The following is a 23,618-nucleotide window of genomic DNA, read 5'->3' as shown; positions in this document are numbered from 1 at the left end:
CGATCTATAGTGCATAACAAAGGAGGATGCCCACACCAAACGTTCAGTGGTGGCTTACGGATACTGGGCAGCGAATAGTTAATGTCTAAAATCAAATACAGAAAAGGTGGCCTTTCCCCATATCCATCCTGCGAGCTGGGATGCGGGGATGCCAACCCTTTGTCTGGGGCATGTGCTCTAAGTTGTTACCCCAGCACTGTGATGGATCTGAGCCAGTTTCTTTACACCTCCCCATGGCCCGATGAAGGGTAAGCCCGCCATCTCTGAACCCCCAAGCAGAGACTTTCTAGGCACCTACAGTGCGGGTATGTGTATGTGAAGGGGTGAGCTCAGTACTATCAAGTGGGCCTGGACCCGCATCTCTACTTAGGGGGGGGGTCAAGGGGACATAGTTGGAGAAGGGAGAGTGAGAACACCTGTAGCGACCTCTGGGAGCCCGGAAAGGTGAAGAGGCAGTAGGTGAGGCACAAGTTTTGGGGGGTAAATGGATACCAGGCCTCAGCAAGTGCAGGGGGGAGGCCTCTTTGCTGAGGTGATCTCTGTTCTTGCCTCTCCATGGGTCCCAGGAGCTTCCAGTAAGTGATCCGCCCCTTTCCCGTGAAGAGCTCCTGTCTGTGTCTGGTCCTGCTACTCAGAGCTAATTAAAACCGTGGTTTCTCTGATGATGGCTGAAATAACTGAATTGTGCAGGAGGTGACCCTGGGCTGTCAGTGTGTGGTGAGGGTGAGGGGCATTGTAAATCTTTTTCAAGATGCTCCTCTACCTTTTTCCCTCGTAAGTTCCTTCTGGGTCAGAGATTCACAGTAGCCCTGTGTGTGAACGCACAGCACTAGACAGCGAACTGCTGGAGGGCAGGGTTGTCTTACTCCTTGGTCCTGGGACACTGCGGGGCAGTGATTATTTGTTGAGTAACATGCCGAGTGGCCCAGGAAGAGTGTGAGACATAATAAACACATACATGAGCTACAACATGGTGACTAGCAGGTAGTCAAGAAATGCTACAGTGAAGGTTGAGGATGCTGCCCAGTAGGTAAGGCGCCTGCTACACAAGCATTAGGGCATGAGTCCAGATCCCTAGCACCAATGTAAAAAGCTGGATGTGGCATTGCACACATGTAGTCCCAGTACTGGGAAGTACAGACAGGAGGGCTTGCTGGCCAGCCAGTCTAGCCAACCAGTGAACTCCACGTTTAGTGAAAAATAAGATGGGGCTGATAGAGGAAGACACCTAATGTTGTTTTCTGCCCCCCTCCCCCTGCACACATCTGCAACTGCACCTGTGCATACATGCTATGTGCTTGCACACTCACACCTATCAGAATGAGCAATATGGAAAACTGGACTGAAGCAGCCTGGACAGACAGGATGTTGAGTTGCTGGGCTCCATGGCATTGGATTGTACATCACATCTGAAAACATTACTGGCTATAAAGACTTTTTGTAGCTAGGTGGAAATATGCTAGGTAGGAGTGGACCATGCCACTTGCCCTGTGACACATGACAATTTACTGGTCTGCCATATCCCCTTCCCTATCTCAGGGAATTAGCCCAGGATTGGCTTCATGGGACAGGCTGTTCCAGGCTGCTTTACATGTTGAGCACTTTGGGACTCCCAGTGAGCACAGGGTTGTCATCATACAGCAGTTCAGTCATATGTCCATCTCCTCGTCATGTTTCCATCTAAATGGTGGTAGCAAGCTGGGAGTATGGCTGCATCATGCTTCCCTGTCCTCTGCTCTCTCTTCTCCTCGATGCCTGGCTTCTTCATGGGGCCAGCCACTCTCACCCTTGTGTGGCTCCTGGAGTCCACACAGCATCGTTTGAATGCTCTGCTTTTCCATTTCCCAACATCCACAGGATGTGCAGGTCTTGCTGTAACAGGATGTGTGGGTGCTGCTGTGACTCCACACTCAGTTCCAGAACCCGCTTTCCTTTTCACAGGAAGGGTTGTGTGTCTAGCTTCCCCATCTCACTGGCCCTTCTTCCAGTCTTCCTCTTTGTGGAAAAGGTAGACTTTCTGCCTTTGTTTGACGTTCAGTCTGAGATATATTTGTCCCTGTTTTCTGAACCCCAAATCTGCCGACAGTGCCCTGATGGCACAGCCAGTTTTGATTCCAGCTACCAATTTACCCAATGTTCTGTGCTAACACTCTTCCCGTTTGGTGAGATGTGTGACAGTGTTGGCTTATGATATTTGGTATGGGGTCAGGTGAAATCTTCTCTGTAAGCTGGGCCTGCCATGAAAGGTGACAAAGTTGTTACCAGCATGAGGAAGACATGGGCCTTATATATGACCCTAGCAATCCTTCCTTTCTTCTCTCCCCTTTCTAGGTTTATTTAACTTTGGTGGGGGGTGAGCAGAGTCTTGTTCTGTAGCCTAGGCTGACCTCAGACTCACTGTGTAGCTCAGGTTAGTCTTGAACTCACAGTGATTCTCTTGCCTCGGCCTCCCCAGTGTTGGGATTATAGGCATGCCTGGCTTGGTTCCTTATTTTCGTGTTGCCTTTGTGTTGGTATCTGGAGCTTCACAGTGGGGTTTGTTTCTAATCTTCTACCTTTCTTGAATGAGTTTATTGAATTTACACTATATAATAGCAAAGGCTGACTGTAATGAAGCTGAAGAGATGTCCTGATATTACATTTATGTAGATGAAGACTAAAACTGAGGAACAGAGTATCTCCTGGAATGCATATAAAAGGAATTTTTAACCATAGTAAAGTGATGTCAGTGTTGTGTTAGCCTTTGTAAGCTTTTCATATTCTATTTTTGATTAAAAATATATCTACTGTTAGGTAGTTGGTAGATTGCTTGGGTCAAATGACTTGCTAACAGTTATGAGAAACATTGTTCAAATAAGGACACCAGTTATTCTTTGGCCTACTGAAAAAAAAATGATGTTTGGAGAGGCTGTACCCAAAGGGAAGCCTCGTGGAAACAAAGTGCTTTGTGGGGATTCACAGCCAAAGAAATGAGGCCTGAATTAAAGAATCTTGAGTATATTGAGAAGAAACTGGGTTCGATTGTGGGAAATGGCACTGCCTGCTTGTCTAATGTCTTCCCCAAACAAACAAACAAACAAACAAGCCCCTGAGCCACTTGCAATCCAGGGTGTTGTGAATGCAGCCTGACATGTTTGTAGATGATGTTTTTGGTTGTGAGCCTAGCCTTTAACGGCTGAGCCATCTCTCCAGCCCATGTTTGTAGATGATGTACCACCATGTCAGAAGATTGGCATGCTGGGAGACTGTAGCTTGCCTTGGTTTCTTTCTACTGTCTTCTGCAGGAGGTTTGTGGTTTGGATGAGTCCTGTTTTGGTGTATGCTTTTTGTGTCAAGCCTAAGAACTCTGCCTTGCCTTGACCCTAAAGATCTTCTAAACTATTTCTAGATTTAATTTTATATTTAAGGCATGATGCATTCTGACTTGATTTTGTTTCAGGTTAGGGTGGAAGTTGGGGCTTATGCTGTTAAGCAGAACACTGTAAACTGGTTGTCAATCTCAGGTGAGGATCTCAGTTCCTTGGGGCACAGCAAAGATCATCACCACGCCCATCACCAGCAATACATATCTGAACACTGCCCTTTTCAAGTTAGTGTCAGGCTCACTAAGTAAAATACAGCAGTTAAGCTCTAGGTAGAATAATTCCCTAATGCCCTATTTTATGGAGCAGGGACATGGCAAGATCAGTTTCAGGACCATATATATGTCTCCATAGCCAGCAGATCTTCCCTGGCTGCCCACACAGGGCAATTTGTTTATGAACTTGATTTCATGCTGCAGTGAAAGGACTGTGTCCCTTCCTGCTGGGTGATAGATAGTAGGGTTGGGCAGGTGTCATGGGATATACTCAAGCAAGACAAAAGAGCACATGCTGAGCTTGCAGCATGGGAAGTTGTGTCACATAAGGCATAATTGTGGCACAGCTGTGTGGGTAGAAGGATTTCAAGCCCCAGGTTTGTCTTTAGGGAGCACCGTGGGGAGTCTGGCTGAGTGCAGGACATTGCCTTTCTGAACAATTGTCTGACCCATGGATGTTCAGGCACTCTATCACTATTTGTTGAATGCATCTGTTAATTTGTTTTAGTATTTGTTTCAAAAATCATGTTGCCTCTGGGCGTAGTGGCGCACGCCTGTAATCCTAGCATGCAGGAGGCAGATACAGGATTGCAAGTTGAAGGCCAGCCTGGGCTATATAGTGAGTTCTGGTCAGCCTGGGCTCCATAGCTAGATTCTGTTTGAAAAACATAAACAACCATCACAAACCACATGGCCGTAGTTGTGAGGATCTGTTTGTTGGTTTTTATGCTTTCCCACTGATCTATGGGTCTCTGTCAGTGCCGACTGTCTCCGTTACTGTAATCATAGGGGCCTTAATGCTGGGGATAATAGCTCTTACCACTTTATTATATTTTGTTTCATATAAGGCCTACACTTTTCTGTATAAAATTTAGAGTTGTCTTGCCCATGCCTAAGAAAATCTGTGCTAGGATTTTTATAGGAATTGCATTAAAACTAGAGATCAATTTAGAGAGAATTGATAACTTTGCTGTGTCTTCCGTCTAGGGCCACAGCTTGTCTCACATATATTCAGGTTTGGCTTAGTTTTTAGTTTTTGTTACTTCCAGTGCATAGAACTCAACATGTTTGTTAAGTTCAAACTTAAATTTTGCGTGTTCTTTGAAGTGTTTGTAGATGCTAATGACTCTTTAATTTGGGTCTTCATGTGTTCATGTTAGCATATATATTACACATGAGTTTTTTGAATGCTGAGTTTGGGGACGCTGGGCCTTCAGCCTTGCTGGCTTCCCTTATTAACTCTAGGATTTAAAAAAAATTTTTTTTTATAAACTTCCTGGCATTTTCTATACAGATATCACATCATCTGGAAATACAGTTTTTATCTGTGTGTCCTTTATTTATTTATTTTTTTCTTGCCTTATTACAATGATGAAATTTCCAATATGGTGTATTTCCCCAGTCTTAGGAGCAAAGAGGTCAGGTCATCTCTAAGGTGCCATCGAGCACGCAGTGGCTCCAGGCTTTTGCAGTACTGATTTGCAGCCATTCTCTTCTGCCCACCCTCCTGGGAGTGAGTGCTTCGACAATGCATCTTCTACCATCCTTTTATAAAGCAAGCTGTATTGAAACACATGCATGCCTCTTTGTTTGTTTTTATCGTCTATGCCTGTTTCTGAAGTCTAAGGACAGAACTGAGTAGCTGTAAGTGAGGCCATTTGACTCTAAAAGCCAGAGCTGAGGCATTTATGATCTGGACTTCTGCAGCAAAGGACTTTCGAAGACCTTTGCAGTTTTAGAAATGTGTTCTTCCAATTTCAACCCCTGTCTTTGCTGTCAGTCATTGGCTTGCTTGAGTTATCTGGTCCATTCCATGTGGGTATGTTACATCACTAAGACCTTGAACCCAAGTCACTGGTAGGCTGTAGCCTCCAAGGAGAGCAGGGAGATGAATGGAGGTGCAGCTGCCTCCCAAAGCCCCTGCCACTCTGTATTTGCACTGCATGTTGGGTGGTTATGACATAAAAACCCATATGAACACTGTGTCTGACTGTCACCCTAGACAAGTTACTGGTGCTCAGCTCACCATCTGTCTGCATTGCTGTCCTTCAGAGTGTTGGCGCCCACGCACGCACGCACGCGCACACACACACATATGCACACATGATACAAAAGGAATTCACTCCGGGGTATCACCGTCTGTATGGACCAACCACTACGTGTGGTCATAACAAGTCCTGCAGAGCAGTAACGAGCAGACATTGCTTCCCAGCATCACATGCTGCATCTGCAGCAGAAATGAGTCAAGAGAGGAAAGTGGTGCCCTGGGGAGAAGCCTATGAACAGCACTCAAGCAGCCAGCGAATGCAATAAATCCAGGGGCTCATATTGCCATGTGGTCTCTGTGGCAGTTACTCGGGTGCTGATAAGCTTGCAAAGGTTCTGTGCAGAACTTGTTAAATCACAGAATCATCTCTTGATTCTCAATCACAAAACAATGTCTACTTTATGTTAACACAACCTTGGGGAGACCGCACATAACTGCGGATCTTTTTAAAGATACTTTCTACACCCACCAGTATGTCTCCATATTTGTAGAAAGACATCCCTTCCCTAAATATTAAACATAAATAGTAACACAGAGGGTAAGAGCTCAGAGCTCTTATAAATAACAGTTTGGGAAGCCAGTCAGCAAGCAGTTAGAATCAAATGTCTAAAAACGGATGACTTGTGCTACCTGGGAATCTGGGAACAGAGCACCCTGTTTGTGGTGACTCACTGGTACTGTGCACACAAAAAAGGACTTTATTAAACAAACAACTTCTAAATACAACGTCATGGAGTCAGAGCGTGGTCATTTTTGCTTTCATTGAGCTTGGAGGTACTGTGTAATGTGATGAAGATGAGGCATGTGAGAGCTTCAAACAAGTGAGGCCTCACCAGACTCAGAAAACTAGAGACGCACATGTATGTGCAAGCTAAGCGTGTCCCCTGCGGGCCCCTGCCCCACTGTAAAGCTAAGCTGAGGTAAGATAACAACAGAGGACATCTCAAACAATAGGGCTGTAGGGGAAATGGGCAGTGAAAAAAATAGGAAGAGAATCCAACAGGGCTCACTGGAGGAAGAGACCGGAGTAGAGGGAGAATCAGAGATGAGGAGAGGGTGTCGTTGAAAAGGGAGACAGGTGTGGAGAACAGACCAGCAAGCTGCAGTGGCATGTGTGTGGAGATGCCAGACTTACTATCTCTGCCGATTAGCATCCAATAAGCACCAACTGCTATGGTTCATATTCCCGCAACTGAAGCATCTTCGCTCATTTCCAAACTTCCCAGTCTTCAGGCAGACAAGAAATTCATCAAAGCTAAACGAATCAAGATTCCCTTACATGGGGTGTCGGGGGGGGGAGTGGTGGGGACAGACAAGATATAATGAATACTATTTAACAAATCCATGCCTATAGAACTGGGGGCCACTGGACCCTTTCCAGTCGCCATCAACCAGCAAGCCCAGGGATCCAGCCATCTCTAGCCTCCATCTCTCTAGCATTGGGATTATAATTATAAGCGTGTCATCACGCTTGGCCCCCCCCCCTTTTTTTTATAAATATGTGTTTGGGGGATTGAACCCAGGTCCTCAGGTTTGTGAGGCTTTCCTGACCAGGCTCTCTTCCCAGCCCCAGAAGTGGGTGCTCTAGTGAGGGGCTGTTGGTCTAGTGGACAAACGGGCGCTTGGCCTTTGGACAGTGTCAGAGCCGTTCCTCACCACCCTATTAGCTTGGTGACCTTGGAGGAATCTGCCTCCATTTATCCTTTTCTGAACGGGAGACAGTGGCAACAGCTTCCTGTGGGTGTTTCTGGAGATGAGGTGAGAAAGAGCTCCACACAGGCCTGAGGCCCTGCTCCCCTCAGGTGTGCAGATTCACCTAAGAACTGGGGGAGGACAGCTCACTCCCATGCTGCTGCCTGGTTCTGGGAAGGCAGTAGCTGTCCGCTTCCACCGCACACTTCCTCCCCCTCACTGAGAGAGATCCAGTGCATCCAGGGAGGCTGCCCCACAGCCTCACAGTGACCTTGACCCAGCGTGAGGTACATACAGTGTGTTTCCTTACAGTTGCCTCCTTCCTGGCTATTATTTCAATTCCAGGGAGACCGGGTAGATAAAAACAAAAATCAGGGTTTCTCCCTGAAAATTTAAAGGAGATCAACCTCCCACACCGCCACCTTTCTCTTCCTGAATATCAGAAGGGCCATATTTTGGAGATTTTTAAAGACACCAAAGATTGCAGGCTTGTAGTAACCTCAAGCAACAGTGTAGGTTTCCAGAGTTACTTTGAATTCAGGAAACTCAAAAACTCAGGTGAGTTTTGATTCCTTGCTGATGTTCCAAAGCAGAGACAGCGCCAAAGGGCTGTTACATGGCAGCACTGTTTTGGGGCACATGACGTATTTCCTTGTAGTTTTGAAAATCTCATGGGTATTTTAAGTTTAATCCATCTGATTTTGATCCAGATATAATTTACTCACAATAACAGGGAAACATTTGATACCAGAGAAGCCTGCTGGCATTCTTGAAGCTTCTCTCTGGGGAAATAAGAAAATCACATTTCTTCAAGAAGGAATCACAAACCTCCAAAGTCTGCTTTCTGCTTATTTAACAAAGCCCGAGTTAAATATCAAATCGAGCAGTTCCGGGCCAGTTATTTATTTATTTTTGAGTGGTTCTTTTTTAACCATGCAAAGGGTCTTTTCCTTGAGGCTCTTATTCTGACAGTTTTCTCTGCTGTAGTCCATTACTCCCTGCCCCAGTCCCAAACAATCATTTCAGACAATTTGAGGCAATGAAACAATTTTGGTGTCTGTGGCTTAACAGTGTCTGTATTTAAGATGTTTCATATTGTCAGCAGCTTAGACATAGCTCTGCAACATATTGCCTAATTTTAATTTTAAAGTACATTTTCTGAGAATTAGATGCTAGTCCTGCCCAAGTGTTCAGAAATTAACAAGAGGGGATTTAGGGCAAGGTACAGTCAGACTTTGTACTCTTGAAAGGTGTGAAACCCATGGGCTGTGCAGGGATGGCCCCCTGAGAACTGGGGGTAGGGCCCTGATTTTCTGAGGTGCTGCTCCTAAGCATCACATTTCCTTCTGGGACTTCTGATGTCTCCGTTCTGCTTTCTTCTGGAATTCTGAGGATGGTTCCCAGCTCTCCCTGCCTCAGAGGAAGCTTTGCCTGACTGCCTTGACTTTGTTCTTAAGGTCGTAGCTCACTGGCCAGAAGCCTGAGTGGGGAACTCACTCTTGCCCCACAATCTCTGCTGCCCTCTGCTGCCCAAGCAAAAGGCAACCATTCCTCCAGAGCCAACTGGGATCTTGTACCTGGACCCTTCCCTCACTCTTTTGGGCCACCCTTCCTTTAGTCCAGGAAACAAATCACAGGCAGACACGCTTCTCAAGATGGCATCCCACAGGAGACAGAGTACACAGCCTGGGGCTGGACTGCCTGACATCAGGCCCACTTGTCAGTCCAGCTGCCCCGGCAATTACAGAATGTTGAGCAGGCTGGTCAGGATTGCACAGTCTGGAAAATAGGGTTAGTAGCAGTTTTATGAGACCTGGGGTGACAGCTTGTTTGGAAAAACATATTTGCCTTGGAAGTGTGAGGACCCGAGTTCAGCTTCCTCAGAGCCCTCGTAAAAAGCCAAGTGAGTCAATGAAAATCCTGGCAATGCGGAGATTGGAGGTGGAGACAGGAAGTGCTCACTGGCCAGCTAGCCTAGCTCATCCGGGAAGCTCCAAGCTGATGAGAGAGCCCATGTCAAATAAAGGTGCCTAAGGAAATGTTATGGGATGTCCACCAGAGAAGACCACTTGGACATGGGTTTAAGCCAATAGAAAGTCTTTATTGCCAGCAGGTGATGGCACTGGGTGTTCAGGATCCCAGTGTAGCCCCAAGCCTTTCTCAGTCAGAGCTTTTAAGCATAAAACCACACCCTGGGTTGATACACCTCAGTTAACAAGAACTATAGAAGCCAAAAAGCAAGGTTAGTACATTTTGAGACTTTTCCAGAACTATGGGCTTTTGATGGATTAGGTCTTTGTTTTTTTATCTTGGCAGATGGTGTTATCTATGTGCTGAGTTTTATGGACTAAATGGTACTTCCATCATGGAGTCAGTTGTGCTAAGGTCTGGGGTCCTGTAACAGAATGAAACCCAAGGCTATGCTCTGACTTTCATGTGGATGTATACACACATGTATGCATGTATCCCTCATCAGAATCTCCCCATACAAACCTACAAACATAGGCATGTGCACACACATCTAGCTCAGACACACACACACACACACACACACACACACACACACACACATCGTGAACACATCCATTGCACAAACAATATGTTTATCAGTTGGAGGTGTTATCAGAAAGATAGACACGCTAAAGGGGAGCTCTAGAGTAGAGCATGATGCATGCTTGGTGCTTGGCAAATCTCAGTTCTTGTTGGATTTGTTGCCTGTTTTTAGTTTGCTGTGGACTGGCCTCTCCTAGAGGGTGAGAGACACAACATGGTACTGATGTCTTGAGGGTGAAGTGTCACATGCCATTAGAGCACAGAGAGGAAAGCACCCCTTCCCAATCATCTTCAGCCCTTCTGACTCCATCAGGGTGAAAGGAGCTGCCCTGTGCTGGGCTGTTTAACCTTATCTCCCAGACTTGCTCACCTTTCTGTAACAGACAGGCCTTGAACTTGCAGATAGCTCTCCACTTGGAGAATTTGATGACATCTTTGTTAGGAAATTTGCTATTTCTGGCTGGTGTTGTATGTTAAATATAAACATCTCTTTAAAAATTAATGGTACAAAGAAGTGAGCTGAAAGGATTTTCTGTAAGCCACTGTGATGGTTATTCTTGGTTGTCAACTTGACTATATCTAGAAGTAACTATAAATAAACCCAAGTCACTGGGCACACCTGTGAGGGCTTCTTAGTTAACAGGATAATTCGAAGTATGAAGACCCACCTTAAATCCATATTACTTGAACTCGGAAGACCCACCTTAAATCCTTATCACTTGAGATTGGAAGACTCATCTTAAATCTAGATCATTTGAGGTAGGAAGACCCACCCTAAATCTGGGCCATATCTTCTCTCTCTTGTCAGCTTATATAAAAGATAAGGAAGAAAGACACTTTCTCTCTTCTCCTGCTTGCCCTCAGTCTGCTGGCAAGTCCATTCCTTCACTGGCATTAGAGCCAACTTCTTTGGGATCCTACCATATACTGAACACCAGCTGAGACATCCAGTCTCCTGGACTGAACTACTACTGGATTCTGGGGTTTTGTCTGACAGCTGGAATCAAAAGCTTCGCAGTCACCAGTAAGTCATGTGCAAATGGGAAGGGAAGTGATATATGTATGAGTGTGCACAGTCCAGCTGTTCAGTGTCCCACACTGCACAGAGGACAGAGTCCTGTCTATGTGGGAGGCTGGGATGAAAAACAGTGGTAGCAGAGAATTAGAGGGCACAGAGGTTGGGGGTCAGGACTGAAGAAAGCACGAGGAGCTGCCAGGACTCTATGTTTGGAGAATGAAGTGTTCTGGGAAGAGAGGACATGGTCCATGAGAGGTGCTGGCTGTCAACATTTTGACTTCATAGTGCCTGGTATCCAGGATAGGTGTTCTCCAAGGAGATGGGCCCCTGAGAGTGGGCAGAGGAGCCCTGTGTGGATGGAGCTGGGAATGCTGGAGTCAGCTGGAACCAAACTAAGAGGCTGGAGCCACACCAGGAACTAGAGCTGCCTGAGTGGATCCTGGGAGTAGATTCTAAAGGACAAAGGCTTAGCTGGTGTTTGGCAAGCCCTTTGTGTGACAGGGCAAAAGGGTCACCAGGGCTATTTCAAGGTGGCCAGTCATAGCACTTATAGACACTGAAGATGGATGGAACATTTTTAAAGTGGCAAGATAGAAGCCACACACAGACTTATCATGGGTTGTTCAACCCATGGCTTTTAGCTCACCCCACAATTTGTGTAGCTCTGACTCCAAACTGATTCGTGGCCACTCATTCTTCCTTCTGTCCTGGTCCTGGCAACCATGAAGCTTTTTCCTCTGTCTACACATTTGCCCATTGTGGACTTTTTACATAAACAGAGCAGTAAAATATGTGCACCTTCATTCCTGGCTTCTTTGGCTCTGCCTCACTTCCAAGTCTCATCCATGTAGTAGAGTGTATCAGGGCCTCATTCCTTTTCATTGCTGAGTAATATCCCATCATGTGTTTATATCACACTTGACTAGCTTATGGCTTCTTGAGTTGTCCTTACTCTGGCTGATGTGAATCATGCTGCTCTAAACATCTGTGCACAAGTTTTTGTGCAGATGAGCTTTAAAGTTCTCTTGAGGCACTATCCAGGAGTGGATTGGCTGGCTCCAAAGAAACTCTATGTTTCATTTTTTAAAGATTTTTTTTCCCCAGCTGTATGTGTGTGTGTGTATGTCTGTGTGTGCCCGTGCATGCATACATGTGTGCACATGAGTGCAGTGCCCATGGAGGCCAGAAGAGGGCATCAGAACCCTCAGAGCTGGAGTTAGAGGTAGTTGGGAGGCACCAAAGTGGATTGGGTGGGAACAGAACTCAGGACTCTGCAAGAGCAATGAGTTCTCTCAAGGACCAAGCCCTCTCTCCAGCCCCTTCATGTAGGATCTTAAGACTGAAAAACAAAACAAAACAACAAACCTATATTCTGAATACCTGACCTTTATCAGACACGTAGTTTGCAAATGTTTTCCTGTTCTGTAGGTTACTTCACTTCCATTACAGAAAAAAAAAAAACATTTTTTCTTCCTTTCTCCTCCTCCTCCTCCTCCTTCTCATCTCTCCTCTTCCTTTACCCCTTCCTTCTATCCCTCCCTCACCCTCTTCTTTCTCTTTCTCTCCTCCTTCTCTCCCCCTTCTCCTTTTCTGGGGTGGTTTTTTTTTTTTTTTTTTTTTTTTTTTTTTTTTTTTTTTTTTGTGATAGCCTACTTCTGAAACCATTACCATCAAAGTCCCAGAAACGTATACCCCTGTTTTCCTCTGACATTCTGGGGTCGTTTTGAGTAAGCTGTCACATGTGGCATGAGGTCAGAGTCCAGTTCCATTCTTTCTCATGTGGAGATCCAGTTGTCCCAGCTGCAGGTGTGACATGACCACCCTGTTTCCGTTTCCGTTTTTCTTTGAAGCTTGTTTCAAGTCAGTTGATGACAGTCGTGTAACTCCTAGTTTATCCTCTGGATCTCAGTGGTCCTCTGTTTGCCAGTGCCACACTGCCTGGGCTGCGGCAACATGGCGCCGAGTTTTGAAATTGGAGATGTGAGGCCTCCACTTTAGCTTCTTCATTTTAAAGATGATTTTTTGGATGTGCTGGGTCTTTGCATTTCCGTATTATTTTTAGGATCAACCCGCCAATTTCTGCACAGAAGTCACCTGGGAATTCTGACAGATTTTCCACTGGATTGTGTCCATCAGTGTGGAGCTCACTGTGGGCTCCACAGGGTTAATTCTCAGTTTGTGAACATGACTGGAGGTCTTTAATCATTTCTTCCAGTAGTGTTTGTGCTGTTCACTGCACAGGCCTTTGGTTACACTTAATCATTTATTTGTTTTGTGCTGCTGGGGATAAAACCTGGGGCCTTGTGCACACCTGCTGAGTGTGTGCCCTACTGTTAGGTCACATCCCCAGCCCCATCCTTTAGTATTTTGTTTGTAATCTGTTGTCAGTATGATAGTCTTCTTAATTTCACTCTAGATTGTTTACTGCTAATGTATAGAAATGTAGCTGATGTCTGTGGGTTGTGGGCCGGTTTTATATCTGAACTCATTCCTTAATGCCATTCGTTCTGTTAGATTTTCATGTTAGGTGCATGCATCCATGCGTACATATACATATACCATAATCTGATATCTGTATGTAAGAGCTGTCATCCACATGTAGGCCATTTTACTCTGCCTCACTTTTCTGTCCTGCCCACTGCATGTCATCAATTGTGACGACAGCCATTGCTCCACAGCTGTCCTTCAGTGGTTAGCCAAGTCCTCTTCTCCAACCAGTTGGCTCTATGCTCTTTTCTTTTTGAACTCACAAAGCCTGTTCTGTAAATGCCTTTCTGTGCCTGCAGAGGTGATCATGTGGCTTCTTTTCTTTATTCTGCCAATGTAATGTGTTGTGTTGACCGCTTCCTAGTGTTAAACAGGCCGTGTGTTGCCAGGGTATAGTGCACTTGGTCAAGGTTGGCAATCCTTTGTGTATATTGCTGGATTCAAGTAGGATCTCACTAGTATTTAGTTCAGAAAATTTCCATTTATATTTATAAGAGATGTTGGTCTGTGGTGTTATTTTTAATTTTATTATTTTTTGAAATTGGCATAAAAGTATAACTATGGAGGACAAGATGAGTTTTGAAATAATGTGCATTCTGTGCAGTGGCCTAGCCAAACTAATTAGCATACACATCACCTCACTTGCTTATTGTGTGTGTGGTAGAAATGCTGTGGGGCTACCTTTGGCTCTCTGCAAGCACAGTGTGTTGTTCAGAACTATGGCTGTGGTGTGGAGCAGGAGGGCTCTTCCACTTCCTCGACTGATTTAATTAAATGGTTGTGTGCTTTGACAGTCTTCCTTAATCCCTCCCTCTCTAGCATCTCAGCCCCAGGAACCAATGTACTCTCTGCTTCCATGTCCTTTGATGGGACCCACATTGAAGTGAGTGGCAGCTGTCCATCATTTTGTGTCTGTTTTATTTCACTGGGTACCTTACAGGTTCATCCACTCTTTTATAGTTACAGGATTTTCTCCTTTTTAAAGGCTTAATAGTCCTTCCATCTTGAGTATATATCTTATTTTCTTTATCTATTTGTTGATTTCATATATTGGTTATTGTGAATATTGTTATAAACAAAACACAAGTACAACCACCTCTTCAACATGGTGCCACTAGATATTTACCCAGTGGAGGGGTTGCTGGATCACTGATTGCTCTAATTTTTAATTTTTTACCACTGTGTAGCTCAGAATGTCCTCAGTACCCCAATCCTCCTACCTCGCCTCCCAAGTGCTGGGGATGACAGGCATGTACCTCCACACCTGTATTTAATTATTAGAGAACCTGCAATATTGTTTTTGTAATTGTCTGGTGTTCCCTAGCATTTCCATGCTGATCATATGCTCATCAACCCCTGGAGGGGCTCCTCTTTTAGACACTGGCCATCTGGCCAGTATCAGGTGGAGGTCGGCCCCATCCTCATGTGTCTGTTTTGATTTCTGTTCTCTTCCCTCGCTTCTTCCCTAGTCTTTGCCATTTCTTCTTTGGTGGTTACCATGGCTTGCATGTCCCCATAAGATACATTTTGGAACATAATTCTCACTGTGAAGTATGAACACCGGGATATAACTATGGGGTTTGGAAGTCGTTCAGGTTAGACAAGGCCTCCAAGCAAACTTCTCTGATGAGGGATGAGAGCCACACTAATCTATGGGTGTGCAGGTAAGTATTCAGAAGGCAGTTTGATACTATGCCCATGTATAGTATAATAATAATAATAATAATAATAATAATAATAATAATATTCAGAAGGCAGTTTGATACTATGCCCATGTATAGTATAAAATAATAATAATAATAATAATAATAATAATAATAATAATAATATTCAGAAGGCAGTTTGATACTATGCCCATGTATAGTATAATAATAATAATAATAATAATAATAATAATAATAATAATAATAAATACTAACAACAACAACAACAACAACTTCTCTCCTAGGGCCTAGGGCATCCCTAGCCATGGGTCCTTGGTCCAGTTTACAATTCCAGGCATGAGTTCCCTTTGTTGAGTGGGACTTAATCCAATAACAAAGTGGTTGGTTGTTCTCATGGCATTCATGCCACTGTTGCAGCGGTAGGCATAGCTTGCTGTGCTGGTCATTATTCTAGTTCACAAGGCTCACAGCTGGTGAGCTATTGATGACTTTTCTTCCTCTGGCAGTCTGCGCAGCTAGCAGGGAGCAAGCTTCTGTGTCAGTACCCGCATGATTTCTCTGCATCGGGACCTGTGTCTTCAGCAATAGTCCATCGGCAAATGCTTACAGACAACCGGTAGTTGACTCCTTTCTTTCTAACCCCTGTGTTTTCTGAGGAATCCTGTTGTTTATTTATTTAGCGTCCCTTGTAACGGTGAGTCACTTCTCTTGCTGCATGTAAGGTCCTCTTTGTCTTGGGTGGCAACAGTTGATTGTGAGACCCTGCCCTTGTTTCATCATCCCTGTTTGAAAGGACAGCGAGTGTGCGGCCTGGTTTCTTTAGTGCTTTGATTGAACCCCACCGTGTCTCTGTAGTGTTCTCTTCATCTGTCAGCTTCGTGACTTAGCAGTGTGTGGTTTGGGTTTTTTAAACCATCGTCCACGGTTTTATAGAGCTTCAGAGTGATGGTCACGTGCTCTTTTCTCATAACTTGTCCGATCAGGAGATTTTCTGAACACCATCGTATAGAGGTTTTGGGAAGGCTTTCACTTTCCTTAGGTAAGTGACACATAGCCTTGTCTGTGATGATGCCACATCCAGTTGGTGACCTGAAAATGAAAGGATATTTTAGGAGCCCAGAGGGAGAGTCACTTATGACTTTCTGGCCCTTCTTAGTAGATGAGAAAATTAGGCTTGACTGGATTAAGCAGGTTTGTGACCTCGAGGTTATCCTAATGAGAGAGCAACAGAGCCAGGGATGAGAACTCAGACTTCTTGACTCTTCCTATGAAAGCCTGCTCGTTCTAGAGCATAGGTGTACCGAGTCTCAGCTGTCGGTGGTATCCACCAGTCAAGCAAGATGCTTCTTCAACCAGGTAAAAGAGGGAAGTTCTGACTGGCTAGTTTGTTTCCAAAAGTGCACACGCTACAGATTAAAATGAATTGTGTATGCTTATTCAGTTATATCACTGTAAATTTAGAGAAGACGTGATGGCTGAGACTCGGGGGTGACAATACGGTTGTCTGTTATACATATGTAATACCAATCACACTGATGTTTTTGTCTTCCCCTTTCCTTGATATTTCTGTTTTGAAAAGATTTATTCTTTTTTTCTTCCTTTCCAGCATAGTTTTGAGTAAGTACAGTTTACACAGAGTTTCCTTAAAACTAAGAGTAAATGATCAATCAGAGCCATGTTCATTCTCCGGAGGATGAGGCGTGACAGTTTAAATTTTAATCCCCATGTCTCCCTTTCTATTCTCCCATGATCCTTTGCAGCAGGGCAAGGGGAAACAAATGTTATAAAGAGAGTGCTCCTAAAGTTCCATACATCTCCCCTCACAGGGGAGCTCAGCTTTTTTGCAGGTTGAGCACATGTCGCATATGGACATTTCTAGAGAACAGATTTCCCCATCTCCAAGCAGCGAACACGCTAGCTCACTGCGGGGAACATGCTAGTGATGCTGGGAAAGGTAGGGCACCAGGAAATCTGTAAGGTGATTTGGCAGCAGCCTGTGCTGTCATGCCAGGATCTGGGTACTGCCCCACAGCTTCCTGTTTTCAGATGTATTAATTGATCCGAAAAGGACATCCTTTGGAGACAAGAATTCAGGCAGACTGGCATAGCCTGGACCTCCGCCAAGATTGCTCGGAAGGTTGCCATACTGGGAGGGAGGAAGGGAGAGAGAGAGAGAGAGAGAGAGAGAGAGAGAGAGAGAGAGAGAGGAAGGAAGGAAGGAGGGAGGGAGGGAGAAAGAGGGAGGGAGAGAGGGAGAGAGAGAGATGGGAGGGAGGGAGGGAGGGAGGGAGAGAGGGAGGGAGAGAGGGAGAGAGAGATGGGGGGGAGAGAGGGAGGGAGGGAGGGAGAGAGGGAGAGAGAGGGAGAGAGAGAGAGAGAGGAGCAGGGGGGAAGGAAGAGGGGGAGGGAGAGAGAGAGAGGCAGAGGGAGAGCAGAGGAAATTTTGAAAAGGCAAGACTTGGCAGAGCTCAGTCGCATCAGCCTCTTTTGTCTGTTTCTCGGCTTGAGCTTCAGAAAGAAAAACGTCCTGGGATACAGGAAAACTCACAACTTTTTGGTCTTCAAACTTAGAAGGCTTTTGAAGTCTCTCGGGCTGTTTGAGTGTTGTTTCTTACTATGACATTTAGTCACCAGCATTTAGGAAAGAAAAAAAAAAAGCCTGTTTCAAAAAAGGCATCCTCCCCAGTGTCCATACATTTGGGAAATAATGTATTTTATTTTATTCTATTTTGCATGTATGATCATGACCATGAGACACAGAATTACTGTAGAAGATGGCAAGGAGAGTGTCTAATTAGAAGGAATTGTAGTTTTCTACAGAATAAACATTGCTCATCAATACAAACCTGCTTTCCAATCAAATCAGACATCCTCGGAGTTAAGTTCGGAATGGCAGCTTCTAGACTTAAATACTTTCATTTTACTTAATCCCCACCCCTCCCCCCATTTCTAGATATTGAGTTTTCAAGGAGTTTTTCTAAGATTTTATGGCAACCTGGCCAGGGAGTCTGAGTCAAAGTTGTTTCCTCCATGTGTTTGAGAAAACGGTCTCTTAAAGCCACGGCTTTGATGTCTTCAGCTTCATGCCATCCTAAACGACACCCCCAGCAATTAGTGACAATGCCGAAGACCAGGAAGGCAAGCCGGAGACACCCGACTTCGCTTGAAGGGCAAACAGGAACTGTGAGCTTGGCCGTTATTTTGTGTGTGTGTGTGTGTGTGTGTGTGTGTGTGTGTGTGTGTGTGTTCTCGTGTGTGTCTTTCTTGAACCATTTTTGGGAGGTGGGTGGGGAGGTGGGTGGGGAGGTGTCTGTGCAGGGATGTTTGTGGTCGGTGACTTCTCGTGGAGGAAAGGAGCAAAGGTAATTTTTTTATGATGTTGGCAGAAGCGGCTGGAGGGGTAGAGAATAGAAATGTAAACCTTTGGGGTAAGAAGCTGTGAGCTGTATAGGAGACAGCCGGAGGGAATATATTTCATCAGTTTGGAGTTGACTAAGGTTTTATTCAACAATTCTGTATCTTATCTCTCTCAAAATGTTTTTTTTTTTTTAAATGTAGCAAGTTGATCGAACTTCTTTTAAAATTCTACCCAGTGTTACCTAGATATATATACTTTTCTATCTAATTTCTTATTAATAAATACTTGCTATGAGGCCTGGTTGTGGTGGATTGTGTGAGAGTTTTGCTCTTAAACATCAGCGTTATAATAGGGGAGGTTCACAGGCAGGGACAGCAGGTTTTTGTGGATCATCCTAATTGCCAGTAAGTATTCTATTTCTAAAAAAGAGAGTTGGAGCTGTGCGGTTAGAGGACGAGCCCTGCAATCCTCACTTTCTTTTTACTTCGTGGCCTGAGAGGATACTGGAAATCCGCTATATTCCTATAAGTGCCGATCATTTGGGGCAGTCTCAAAGATGTTCTGAGACCCATGCTTTTGTTTTGAGTTTGTTACCATCTATTTGTAATCCTCTGACAAAAACAAATTGTTCATTGTTTCCTGTCAATGCGCGCCCTCAACGATCGATGGTTGAGGATGGTTTTTATAAAAGTATAGAGACACACCAGCCATCCTGGAAATGACATTTAGTGCGCAAATATGATTTTAAAGCACACAAGTGCAGGTGTGTGAAGTTAAAAGCTAAAGTATTTTCTTCTACCTCTTAAAAGAAACAAACTAATGGACATTTTGATGTTTAATAAAGCAAAATCGTACAGTGTTTATGTGGGTTTCCAACACAACCACTTTTGTTGTATAAGCTCTTTCATCCACTCTTCTAATATTCCTAAAATGGATGCTGAGCCAAGGGCAGAGTGATGGGCACTGGGAAGGGGTGCTTACATGACCAGTCACATAACATTCAAGTCCACATTGAAAACCCCAAGGAGTGAAAAGACAGTCCAGAGGATCAGCTTGGATCCCCTAACCATCTTAGCTTCACAGCCATTTAATATACCTTGTCACCACTGTGGATTGCTTAGTGTGCAGCTTATTTGGTTTAAGAGCATTTTCCCCCTTCAAGTGAAGAGAATTGTTATTTGCAAGTTTATTTCCTAGCCTCTTTGCAGCGAATTCAGTAAAAGAACAAACTTGATCCAAACTATATTATGACCAATTATTTTGACCAGAATAATAAAAGTAAGCCAATTAAAAAACAAAGATGTTAGAATACATCTCAAGAAATACTATTTTTTGATAGTACTAAAACTGTATTGTTTATTGTAACTGTGCTTCAGACTTGGTAAATATTAGTCGCTTTACCCAACAAAGTTTTCTTACCAATACATTCTGTCTGGCCTACTTGCTAAGTATCCTAAAACGAAAACTGTTCCCCGTTAGTGTGTTTGCCATTACCTGGGTATTAATAACTCCCTCTCAAGTAAGTTTTTCATATAGCTCTAGTTAAGAAATTGTATTGATAAAGTTTTCTGTAACGAACAATTCAACTTAATATACGCTTCTTTCCTGTGGATCCTTTAGACAACAAACACATCAGCATTTGTTAACTAGTTCTGTAACATAGGAGCATTAATAGTTTAATCCTTAACATATATAAAGACTGTGCCCTCCTTAGGCACATACATATCGCACGTGTACTTGTATTCTATTTTATTAAGACAGAAATGGGTTAATATTTTATTGTTTCTACATGACTGTTCTTAAGTTCCATTTCAGTGTAGATACTTAAATATCCAAGCACACTGTTCCATAATCGAATGCAAACCTCTCAGGGGGCTTTCATCCAGTATCTTATAATTATTCATTCATTTATTCAACAAATGTTTACTGAGCACCCAGTTATGTATGCTTATATTTTACCGATGGAGTTATTCTGGGTAACCTGGAAGGAAGTATATTGGTGAATGGAAGAGAGAATAGATTTAAAACCAAGCTCAAAAGGCTTGGAACAGAAGAGCAGCGCTGTTACGGGATTATTTCAATATATTAAAGGGTATTCACTTTTATTGTGCAATATTCTAGAGTGCTGTTCTAAAAATAAAATGGAGGTTTTCTCTACCCAGTTTTAGAAATACGGTTTTTGTCACATTTCCACGCTCCAAGCACTCCGATGGTTCGGGTCATCTTCTATAGGTGTGGGGTAAACACTGCAAGGAATTAGATGGGAGGGTCAGGCCCACTGCTCACGTATGAGAGTCTACCTGTGTCACAGCAGGTTCGCTGCTGTGCTCTCAAAGACACAGCTTTCACATAGAACTAATAGTGGATGTTTACAACAGTCTTCTTTTGTTTGCTTTGTTTTCTGTTGTCTCATAGCCGAGGACCAAGAGGCCAATTGGGCCTGGCTAAACCACCATAGTCTCTGAAAGCATGTTGGCAAGGGGCTGATGTTCTTCAGAGGGAGCATGTGTCTCCCCTTCGTACTATGTGGGGGTAGGGGACTGGCTTGTTCCATCCCCTGCACTGAATTCAGTGACTTAACCTTATTCCGTGTGGTTGTTCTCCAATATAAGTAAAGTGGAGATGTAGACTCTGAAGAGGATTTAGACACCACATGCATTAGGGGGTGAGCAAGGAGGCTGTGACAGTGTCCCTGATGTGGTCGATGGAATAATGGTGGGCAGAGAGGCTCAGTCACAGTGCTTAACATTCAACATCTAGAAGGCCTGCTCTGGCCAGACAAATGGCACATGATTAATTCCTACTGTAGCTGGGTGTGGGAGGGGGACAGAAATAACTGATAAATGTTTATCTCCTTGTAGTGGGAGCCAAAAGCTCCCACCTAATTCCATCAGCAAGGGCAGCACAGGGACGGGCATGCCATGGCCACTTGGTATGTCCCACAGAAGGAATATGGAGCCCGGTTCTCATCTCATTTTGTCCCTAATGCTTGAAAAAGTCAATTTGCTTGTTTCTAATCTTGATTGTGTGTTTCTGGTTATGAATTGAAAGGGGATAGAGTTTAGCTCCCCATTCATTGTGACTGTGTTAGACTTCCCCAAGGCCACGACTGGAGACTATGAAAAATAAATTCCACATTGAAAAATGAGTCCTGATCCTCCTCCAGCTGGCCACCAGTGTCCTGCATTTTTCCTGCTTCAAGGGTGTCCCACGACTCAGAGTCTGACCCTCTAGAGTCAGGGCATTCCAACGATGCATCTTGAACCATGGAAGGCTCCGCATCCACACTGTCCGTTTCTCTCTGAATATCAACATCACTCCTGTTCCTCCTCCTACCTTTCACTCCAAGCTACTGTCTTCCATTTGAAAAGATCAAGTTGCTCTCCAGAACCAGGTGTGTCCAACTCCTTCATGCTCAGAGGAACTCTTCCTTTGAAGTGGTCTTCCCCATCAGACACACACAGAGAATATGTCCTGCAGAGCTTCAACAGCCTGGCTGGAGAGTTTGGCTCTGTTCAAGTTCCGAACACCCAGGTTTCCATCTGTGAACAGGCTCATGGTATCCTCTGCAAAGGCTGTAAGGAGGAGGATTGAGGGAATCTACACAGAGCACTTTGCATGGTATTTGGTACATGGGTAACACTGGGTAAATGGGGGACATTAATTTACTGTTTAAACTTGAACACTTTAAAAAATTGTGATAAAATATGTATGACATACAATTTACCATTTCGATCTTTTCTGCACTGACTACATTGACACTTGAGTGCTCCCATTGCCACGGTCCAGCCGCACAAATATTATCATCTTGCAAAACCGGAACTCTGTACTCGGGAAGCGGAACTTGGTGTTCCCTGTGGTGTTCTGCCTTCCCTTGCTGACTTCTTTAGTCCCTGTGTCCTTTGTTCTGTGACTGGCTCACGGTCTCTGAGGTAGCAGGTGCCAGCATTTCCTGCTTTTGGAGGACTGAATGGTATTCCACTGTGCCTAACTTTACCTCTTCATGAGCCCTTCCCACCTTTCATCTGTTGTGAATGAGTGTGCATGGACTTAGATGGGCAAATGTGTCCTTGAGACCTTACTTTCAGTTTTTTGGGTCTTATCTCTTGGAGCAGAATTGCTGGATTCATAGGCAGGTTTATGGCTCAAGTTATAAGGTTTGGAACCTCAAAGGCAGAAGTGAGCTTGACTTCCCAGCTCAGTCAGAGGTCTAATAGGAGGTCTGGACCGAGAGCTCAAGAGGCCTGTCTAGCTTTGTGTGGGAATTTTCAAGTACTACAATGATAAGTCATCTATAAATTATTTTGTGTTATGTTTCTCAGGAGTGTTGATCAGGGCACCACCCTGATGAACTAGTAGGCTGTCCCAGGCTATTCTAGTCAAAGTTCATCTGTCATACCAAGTGATGTCTTAAGCATCCCTCACCGTTCTGTTTGGAGAACCTCCCGGAGTCATGCTTTGGGGTGGGTCTGCTGGTCGCAGCTTTCTATAAAGGACATGTTATCTTTGTGTGAGTGTGTATGCATGTATGTGTGTATATATAGCAGTTTTTATGTTTGTGTAGGCGTGTGCTTGTGTTGAGTGTAGGTTTATATACACATGTGTGCATGTGGAAGCACATGTGGAGGTTGACATTGGGTGTCTTCTGGAACTCATAGAATGACTAGGATGACTGGCTAGTGAACTCCAGGGAATCACCAATTTCTGCTCCTCCCTGCCCTAGCTCTGGGTTACAGATGCATCACTGCCAAGCCTTTTACATGGATGCTGAGGATCCGAACTCAGGTCTTCATGCTTGTGCAGCTGTCTCCCCCGCCCTTCCTGAAGGATGTCTTTGCTGGGTTTCTTTCTCTCAGCCCTCTTGTGACCCTTTATACTCTGTGGGTTCTGATGGAGAGCTGCTGGGTTTTGCCCTTGTAAGATATTACCATTACTTTCAAAATCTTCCTTCTTGTCTTTCGTTTTCAAGGTGTTCATTAAGATATGTCTTACCCTATATTGGTCTGGGTTCATTCTGTTCTAGGCTCATTCATTTTCTTGAATATGTAGGTAACATATTTTTCTGAATTTGGGAATTTTCAACTATTATTTCTTCAAGTACTTCTGGAATATGAATGTCAGAACTTTTGTTACACTCCTATCTAAAATTTGTTTAAATTGTGTGTGTGTGTGTGTGTGTGTGTGTGTGTATGTGTGTGTAGGTCAGAGGACTACTGTGGGAG

At 44.3% G+C, this 23,618-nt stretch overlaps 1 protein-coding gene across 5 annotated transcripts in view; it reads left to right on the top strand.

The window, feature by feature from the left end:
• The window catches only part of Msra (methionine sulfoxide reductase A), a 325,520-nt gene that overhangs the window by 5,769 nt on the left and 296,133 nt on the right, over positions 1 to 23,618 (top strand). Inside the window, exon 1 of one of the 5 annotated variants that reach the window (XM_036199092.1) lies at positions 17,464 to 18,221. The exons of 3 other annotated variants lie outside the window; for them this stretch is intronic. The gene's annotated coding sequence lies outside the window, so the exon portion shown is untranslated. Of the gene's footprint in view, positions 1 to 17,463; positions 18,222 to 18,380; positions 18,401 to 23,618 lie in introns of those variants that run through there. One more of the 5 variants, XM_036199093.1, reaches the window with a different exon arrangement.

This window comes from Onychomys torridus, chromosome 9 (assembly GCF_903995425.1).
Source record: "Onychomys torridus chromosome 9, mOncTor1.1, whole genome shotgun sequence".
Classification (NCBI taxonomy): domain Eukaryota; kingdom Metazoa; phylum Chordata; class Mammalia; order Rodentia; family Cricetidae; genus Onychomys; species Onychomys torridus.
Note: the sequence above shows the minus strand (reverse complement) of the source record. Positions and strands in the feature narration are given on the sequence as shown.